We start from the raw sequence: 9,345 nt of genomic DNA on the forward strand, positions 1-9,345 counted from the left end.
GAAAACACTCACTCTTGCCTCGCTTAAGACCTACATGAGCTCCAAGTCTCAAAGTAAAAGCTGAAAGTCCCTGAAGTGGCCCACCGGACCCTCTGGGATAGGTCTCAGGGATTCTCCGGCTCCATCTACACTGTCCTCGACTCTCCACTGTACCCTTCCGCCTCGCTTTTCTCCCCTAAGCTGACCTTGGCCGTCCGGAAATATCCTAGTTGTTCCTGCCCCAGGGCCTCGGTGTTCTTTAGTTTGAATTACTTGTCCGAAAGGACTGAAATGCTCAAGTCACCCACCCTGAGTACTTGAAAGTTCAACCTTCCACCCTTGCAAACACTTCTCATACGCCCGTCCCTGGCTCATCGTCGATGCTCGAGTGGGTGATCGAACACCCCACACGCAAGCCAAGGAGCAATAGACGCGAAGGTCTCTCCGTGAACTGACCGACCCTGGAAATGTTGTCTTGGTGCAAAATGCTGGGATTCTTTCAGCAGAAACGCGCAAACCACAAGTGAGGGCTGTTAACTATTGAGAAGCCAGCATATAATTATAAGACCTTAATGGGACTGGGGTTTAATTAGAGCAGGTGTGACAGTTGAAATTCACCCCGAGGGCTTTTATGTGATGGGAAGGGGCTGACTTAGGGGCATAACACCAAGGCACCAACCTCAAGCTCCTGCAAGCTGTGATAACCCTTACGTAGGTGCAGAAAAAGCCTTGTCAGACTTAGCGCTGTTCAACGTGAGACTAGAAAGCAAACTTGGGTAAAACGCTCCTGAGTCCCTGGCAGGGTGCCAGGCTCTGTGGAAGGTCCTGTGTGGGCCTGGGTGCTCAGAAGCTTGAGGGGGGTGGGGAGCGGTGCCGATTGTGATAAAAAAAAAAAAGTATGTCTGCAAACATGACTGGCAGGCAGTTGCCGGGGTTGAAAGGCAAGGGCACGGGGCGCCATTCCCCTGGTTCCTCTGCGGGGTGATCTCGGTGTGGTGGGCTCCGTAACGCCAGGGTGGAGCCAGCTGTGGTTCCAGTACTTTTCCTGGGGTTCGCCTCCTCCTCACCCAGACCTTCATTAATGTAGTCTGACAGTGTGCCCTCGGCCTCCAGCGGGGACCTGAGGGGTCTCCACCCCAGTGACTCTACGTGTCAGCCCAGGACTTTGCAGGATCTCACTTGTGTAACCAGCTGTCTCCCTGGCATCCAGGCAGGGATAGGAGAGGCCTGTCCCTTCAACTGAACTCTCAAAGTAGACTGAAGTATGTGTCATGTTCACTCCTGCGCCTGCTGGGTGAGTCGGCCCGCCTCCCCTCCACGTGGTAAACATCGTAGGAACAGGGACCACGTGTTTCCCCTTAGCCCAGGGCCCACCAGGTGAGCCAAATGAAGCTGCTGATTGTTGTGCCCTGGAGGGAATGGGCAAGGAGAGCACCGCCTGGACTTGCACTGAATGCCAAAGTGTAAATTAGCGTGTCTGGAAAACGTGCTATTTAGGGCACCTCCTTAAATCTTCCTCGAGGAAATCCCTGGGCTGGCTTCGGATAAGCTGGTTGCGGTCACGTGAGCCGGGTAACTTGGACGAAACCCTTAGAATTGGCGTCAGGTGTGTGTAGGAGGCCTTACAGATTCCCCTCGCTGAAGCGGAATGGGTTTCGGGTCAGGTCTGCTGCAAGCTCCGTAGGAAAGCGAGGGCTGGGGACGCGTGGCTCGACGGGAATTCCGTCTTCCTGTGCACGCTCAGCCTCAGGGCCCCGTTCCCTCTCCCGTGAATGGGAATGTACAGAAGAGACGAGTTAGGCTCCTGCTCCCAGGAGCTTCAGGGAGGAACAGAGACGAGGGAGCGGACAGGAGTTCTGAACTTCTCTCCAAGGCCCGTAAAACCTACTCACTCTCTCGCAAACCCCCACATTCTGCTGTCCGGGCTCAGGCAACTGCTCACTCCTGTTCAAGAGTGTCGGGCCCCCTACAAAGCGCTCTGTGCTGGGAGCAGCAGGCAGCGAGGGGGGCATTCCCCTCTTCAGGTGCTGCCAGGGGGGCTAGTCCCCATCCTGGGAGGGCGGGGCCGTGCTCCATCTAGGAATCTGCCTTTCTGGATCTTTCCCTGTAGCTCAGGGGTGCCACACCCAAGGGCCATCTCTGAAGTGTGTCTGGGGCAGATCACCCCCACCCCCTGCAGCCGGCCTTGGTGCCGCCATCTCCCCCAGTGCTCCCCAAGGGCAGCCCCTTGCCTACAGATTCCCAGAAATGCTCTCCCCGATTGGACCAAGGGTCTATTCAGTCATCTTAGCGATGGAAGGGGGTTGGAGGCAAAGTCACCTGGGGCTCACCTAGCCACATGGTACCCACCTGGTGATTCTGGAATGCTGGGATGAAGCTCTGGACTTTTCTACTAGAAGGGAGAACTATTGAGGGCTGGGCCGTCACCCCAAAAGCTCTCCGCTGCTCTTGTCGTCTGCACTTTGTCAGTAGACTTGATAACACAAACCCCGGGCCTACCTGTATAAACCTACGCAACAGGGCTAACCTCTAGGTGTGAATTCCAAGGCAAGAGCAAGAAGTATCTCCAACCCTGAGTGTGGATGTATTGCTGGGTTGCTCTGTGGGCCTCTCAGCTGAACACAAGCGATGTTTAACAAGGCCCACGGGCGGCGGCGTGCTTTGTAAGCAGGTGGGTGTGGAGCACGGGGAACCCGTGCTTGCCCGGGGCCTCAGGTGCGTCCCCACCTGAGGTATGATCTGCAGGAGATAGGCCTCGGAGAGGAGAGCTTGGGGTCACTGCGTAGCTTCAGGCCAGTGTTAACAACAGTCCAGGGACTAGAGCTTCAAGTTTTACTGACCTGCTATTTCCTTAAACCGTCACTTCACAGGCAGCAGACCTGCGTTATTCGATCCCTCTAAGGTCAGGGCGAGGAGGGTTAACTGGCCACCACCGGCCACCCCGGTTGCAGAGACCTGGCCCTAGCCTGTGTTGTGTGCTGCGGCCCCCCTCCTCCCCGTCTCTCCTCTCCCACGGAGCGGAGCGGCCGGGGTCTGGGCCACTCACTCCGGGCCCCTGCCCCTTATTTCACACAGAGAAGTCCAGTGAGTGAAGTCATGCGGTTTTCCTCCTCTTCCATCTGACGTGTTCCACTCCGCATAATACCCTCAGGGTCCGCCCTGTTGCAAATAACAGACAAAACAAACTCCTAAATACAGACGGCAGAACGGTGGTTACTGGGGGAAAGGGGAGGGAGGGGAAGGGTGGGTAGGGTAAAGGGGGTCAAATATAATGATAATGGAGTGATACTAGACTGGCATTAACCAACGTTACTTCAATAAACTTTAAAAAAAGTCTTTCATCTCAGAAAACCTCCCACGAGCTGTAAAGTGAACACACACTTCCCTGCCTTCCCCAGCTGCCTGAGACCCTGAGCGTCTGTAACCAAATGCCCCCTTTTAAAAGACACCAGCCACCGTGGATTAAGGTCCACCCTGCTCCTGTGTAACCTTGTTTTAACTAAAAGTGGTAGCCTGAGGACAGGTGATGGTCTCTTCCTCAGCCTCCCTGAGGGACCCTTTCTTTCTAGAACAGTAGACACATCCACCCGAGCACCTTGGGAGACATGCTCTCCCTTGGGTCAGGTTATGACCTGCTCCAGTTCAAAAGCTGGGGTGTGACCCAGGATTCAAGCTCAAATCTGCCTTCAGAGCCTGAGCTGTTTTTGTTAACTCGTGAGAAAGGGCTGAGCCTTTGCCAGTCTTAGTCGTGTTTCTTGAACAGGCAACTTAATCTTGTTCTAGTAAATGAGTTTGTTAGGTGGGATAGATCGTAAACCCGGGAGAAGGGGAGGCCCCTCTCACACAGCAATTCAGCACTCCTGAGCCTGCTCTGAGATGGCCAGGAGTTCCGAACATCGCGAGGAAAACCGTGATGTACTCCCCCAGTGCAGGAGGAGGGGGGAGCCCTTGAAATTCCATATGTATCATTTCCACTAGCTGGAAAAGAGAGCCTTTGAAACTGCATTCATCCCAAGGTTTGGAAGCAGGGGAGGAGGAGGGGGAAGCTGGCAGCTGGCTAATAAAGCCCCCAAACCCCCAATAGTCTGTGTACTCAGACAGGCTGGGTGCCTTGCTCACCAATTTGTGCTCAAGTGTATTGTCAAAACTTGCACCCTCGTTTCCTTGCCATCCTGCAGTGCTGTGTGGTGGGGTCAGGCCTGAGGCTCATGCTGCTGGTGCCTTTGCCTGACACCCTGGGGCCAAGGGTGCTTTGCTCCCTGCGGAAGGCATCCTGGTGGAAGCCCAGGCCTGCCTGTGCAATCTGGTCTGCTCAGCATGTGGGTCCTTCTGCGTGTCGCAGGCGTGGGGGAGCTTCTGGACGTCACACACTCAGCACAGGGCGTGCTCAGGCTCCAGTTCTGCGGAGCCGGCTCCAGCCCCTTTCCCAGGAACTCGGAGGATCTCCAAGTGTCCAAGCCTTCTGGGAATTCACCCTGGCTGCTGCACACCGCTGCCTGTAGCTCCACACCCTCCTCACACTCCCGGTCTTCTCTGTAGTTCACCTCTCTGAAACGTGAGCAGAGGGCCCAGGTCCTTTGCCCCAAGAACAGAAAACGCTGGTGTTGGCGGGGGGTATTTTGGCCTATGGAGCCTCTTGCCTGTTTGCTTCCATGGAGACGGGAACGTCGATTTACCTGGACACACTTGTTTCTGCATCTTCTCTGCTGGGGAGAAGTGATCTGACCGGCAGATGGGCCCCGGGAACCGGCCAGGCAGAGCAGAGTCCTCGGAGTCTGTTCCCTCCAATGGGGGGCATAACCTCCTCAGCCCAACGTGAAATACCCCTGAGGCCGAGTGCAGCTGCAGAGGGCCGAGACCTGCTCTGCCTCGATACCCCTGCTTGTATCTGGGCCCGGAGAAGCCCCTGGCGGGGTGGGCCCCAGGCCCCTACCCGTGGCATTGTCGAGCCTCTGGATGCAGACAGCGGACTTGCAGGGTGTTTGTTTTCAAGGCAGTAGTCCAAAGAGGTGCAGAGGTGCGGTGGGAGACAAATGAGCTGAGACTCAAAGGTAACAGATGAAGTAGCACCACTGACATACACTTGGGGGCAGTTGGCATCTGGTTTTGATTTTAAAGAAGCTTCCTGCAGTTTTATTCTGGGCATGTCTGTCCCGGGGACACCCTGAATATCTTTGCTGTAGCTGTTAGTTCTCAGGGAGCTGGTATGTCTGTGTCCTGCGGGATTCCCCAAAGTGGGCGGGGGATGCTGCAGAGTCGGCCGCAGGTTTACAGACACATGGGGGGGGAGGAGAGTGGTCCTCAGGGGAGGCTGCCCCGCGGCAGGGCGGAGGTGACGAAGGTCAGGCCGCATGATCTGTGCACATCGGCCGTGCACCCAGATTCTACCCGGTGTGGGGTGTGCTGTGCTAACTGAATAATAAATGATCCTTAGCCTCCCCACCTCGAGAAATCAGCGGGGAGAGGCGGTTTCCAGGAGTGGCAGAGCCAGGATTAATGTTCAGTGGTGGTGCCCTTGTAACAGCTAAAATGTGGAAACCGCAAATGCTCGATCCTGGGCCGCACTGATGCTGAGTTAGTCGTTGGGGTGGGGGTCAGCTCATTGTTTCAGCACGTCAGCACTGGCTGACAACACGCTCCCTCGGGTGCCCCTCCACTACCCCCCTCCCCACTACCACATACCGTATGTTTCGGACCATAAGACATACCTAGGTTTTAGAGAAGGAAAATAGGAAAAAAAAATAGAAGCAAAAAATATGGTAAAGTATTTAACATAAATAACTTTCATCGATGTAAGTGTACACAGAACTCAACAGCAGCATTGACAACCATTATTACTGACCTTAAGCTTTAAGCACGGAAACTCCTCTCTAATCATCAGGGAACGCCAAGCACTCCTCGTCACTACCGTCCACCTTTATGAAGCGCAGCTCCTCACTCTGTTCATAGAGAATGTCATCTTCAAAGCCGTCTACGGCATTGCCGACGCCACATTTTCTGAAGGCCCTCACAAGGCTCCCATCCTTCACTGCCTGCCGTGAGGCTTCCGCCCACCCACAGACTTGGGTAGCAGTGGGCCTCTTCATTCGTCCAGCTGGTGTGAGGTCATGCCCTCCAGCAGCCGTCCATTTGTTCCACTCTTCTCTCATGAAAACTTGAAGTGGGTTGTTGCTGGAAACACCCAAAGGTTGCAACTGGCTGGTAAGCCCCCCAGGGATTACGGCCAGATGGGTTTTCTCTCCTTTAAATCTTTTTTTGTGGCTTTAGTGATATGTGCTCTAAACTGGTCAAGCACTACTAGAGCAGGTTTTCCCAGAAGCCCTCCAGGACATTTGGACCATGCTTTTTCTATCCATTTCTTCGTGCCATTTCGTCCATCCATCCTTTGTCGTGAACATGAACAGTAACTCCTCTTGGGACTGCCTCTTCTGGCACGTTTCTTATCTTGAAAATGAGCACTGGTGGCAGTTGGGTGCCATCTGCATGGCAAAAACAACACAACTGTGTAATGGGTTTTATCATGCCCTGAGGTTTTCACGGTTACGGTTTCAGCACCTTTCCCATCAACAGTCTTGTTTGATGGGACATCAGAGGTTAGCGGGACTTCATCCACGTTCCCAATCTGGCTTATTTCAAATCTGATTTTCTTTCATGCATCCAGTACAAATTTGTGAAGACGCAACCTTGGGTTCACATTCCATAGGCATCGTCCTGTGCAGCCCTAGTTCTGGTGCACAGAGTGAGACCACATCTCTTCATAGATCTCTGCGGCACCACGATGGTGCGCCAGCGCGTTCTCAGCGCCTTTCTCTGCGGCGGGACGTTTGGCTTCACACACGACCATTTCTGTAGATGCCGGAAAGCCGTTGTTCCTGGGACGTGTGACCCGGTCTTTCCTACCCACCTCTAACTGGGGCCATTTTGTAGCATGCCCATGAAAACACCATTTCGTTTTGTCTGTTTTTTGCAGTTGATCCTCCCGTTTCCTGCATTTCCGTATCACTTTTTCACTTGGAAGTGGCCCAGAGTGCGTCTCCGCTGCTCTGTTCCTGTGTTCTTTGGCGTAGTTCACTCCCTCCAGTTTAAAAGGAATTTTATATGAAATCCTTTTCTGCTGACATCTTTCCAGTCATGGTACTCTGAGTGTCATCCCTGACCGCGGCGGGGAAGGGGAGCCAGCGCATCCCCAGGCAGTGTTGGCGGCCCCTCCGGATGCTCGAGGCCCTCGTGCAGCCTTGCGGAGCCTGGTGGGTGCGTGGTGCTCCCTCCCAGCCGCCAGCAGCCAGGAGCTGAGGCGCGGTGGCCCGGAGACTGGTGGTGATCACATCGCCTGTTCAGGAGAAAAAAGGTGGCCCTGGCTCCAACCCAGAAACTTCGAGGGCCGGCCTCTAAATCAGGAGAGGATGACGGGAGCTGAGAGCAGTTCTGAAAGTGACCGATGGGGAAACTGGGAAAACGGGCTCCGCTGAGGGCGCTTCCACTCAGGAACTGATTAAAATCGAACCTCGCTGTGAATGCCGCGATGCTGAAAATAAACACAATGAGCAAGCGACCCCCAGACTTCTTTCCGGGGGACAGTTGTTACTGGAGCTGGACTCGGAGGGAATTTACGAGTGCACAGAAGTGGGCTGACATTTGAGGCCAGCAGAAAAGCTGACATCAAGCACTGCGTGTTGTCAGTGTCAGGAACAAATGTGCAGACCAGGTGGTTAAGCCCTGGGCTCTTGGGAGACTCTTGTTTGATGCTGAATGTGACTTGACCTCTCTTACTCCACTGAGTTTCCCCATTTCCTCTTCCTGGGTCACCACGATGCCGACGTGACATTCACAGTTCTGGGGCCCCGTTAGAATGTGCTGCGGAGCTGTCCCCCGTGGGGGGGCCTGTTGTTCAAAGTGGAGGAAGGTCACACCACCACTGGGCTGCGATTCTATACAAAGTCATCGACCAGAATCCGTCCTGGCCCTTTCACGTGTACGTAGTAACCAGTGACAACCCCTTCATCCGGGATATTTTCACGTCTAGAAACCAGTCCTTGACAATTGATAAGCCTCCTGTTTGCCCAGAGCCGTTGAGGAGTGGGAAGAAATACAGACTGATCGGTGAACCCGAAGCCAATATCACCCAGAGGAAATTGAACTGATAAATGGTTCACTTTTAAACCTGAAAAGTTATACTGAAGCTTATTCGGAGCAACCAGCGATGTTTAAATTACTGTTGGTCGAAGTGGATTCCGATGAGATTGTACGGAAAGTGAAACAGTGTGACTGGGTCCAGGATGACAGCAGTTGGAACATTTCAAAAGGCAGCACAAGAGGCAGCAGGCAATGTAAAATGAAGAGCACCCTACCTGAAGGGGGGGGGGGCTACGGGACAGGGATGAAGCTAGTTGATGCTTCAGGTGGAACCAACTCCCCTTTAACAGGAGCTCATTGAGCACCCTTGCCGGGAAGCTGGGGAAGGAGTGGATAAAGATGCAGCTGCCCAGCTGGACTGGAGTGTTACTGATGCTGCCCCGGAGAAGAGAGATACAATTAGTACATTTAAGATGCTGCAGCAGTGGCCAGGAAAGGAGCAGAACAATGCCACCATCCAGAACTTACATAACTGCTTGAAAGACATCTCAGTTGAAATCCAAGCTGTGCTATAGAAGGTTTCTTATAGGCACTACATAAATCGGCAGATGACCTGAAAAAGGAAGCCTCAGGAACTTTTTACCTGCAAAACAGTTTCAGCTGGTCATTGGGTATAGACTTGATGAGACTGAATTTCAGTTTCTGGAAGCAGCTTCTCGACAGCCAGCCATTCTATAGCTCACACTACCTAGAAGCAAAGAGAATGTAAATTTTGGGAAAGCTTGAGGAAGAAAACAGTTCCATAATACCAAGATGTTTTCCTCTGTTGGCACTCCCCCCCACATCCTCCCACCTCCCCCCCACCCAGACAGGGAATACATTACAAAGGGCGCTTAAAATGACTCAGCTCGGGCAGGTAAGAAATGTAACTTTCTTTTTGGAGTCTTTGGACTATGAAATTCATATCAAGTATTTGAAACATTTTAACAGTGAAATGATGGTGTACTTGAACTTGCACCCATTTCGTTTGACATCATATTGACATTAATGAAGACAGGTTCCCCTTTTACGGTAGCTTCCACACAGACACACGTGCCTCTGGGTACAATGTATCTTTTTATGTGGGATATAACCTCCACCTCTCATTACTAACCTATCTGGCTAGCCGTCTGTTAGACGCCTAAACCAGCGACGTTACCGGGTCCTAGAGCCAGTGGCAAGGAAGGCGATCCTCTCCCACCACGGCGCTGATGGCGCACATTCAGGGGTGACCTCCTCACCTCACTGGCCGCG

This window comes from Phyllostomus hastatus, unplaced genomic scaffold, assembly GCF_019186645.2.
Source record: "Phyllostomus hastatus isolate PE091 unplaced genomic scaffold, TTU_PhHast_1.1 phas_contig_196, whole genome shotgun sequence".
NCBI classification, from domain to species: domain Eukaryota; kingdom Metazoa; phylum Chordata; class Mammalia; order Chiroptera; family Phyllostomidae; genus Phyllostomus; species Phyllostomus hastatus.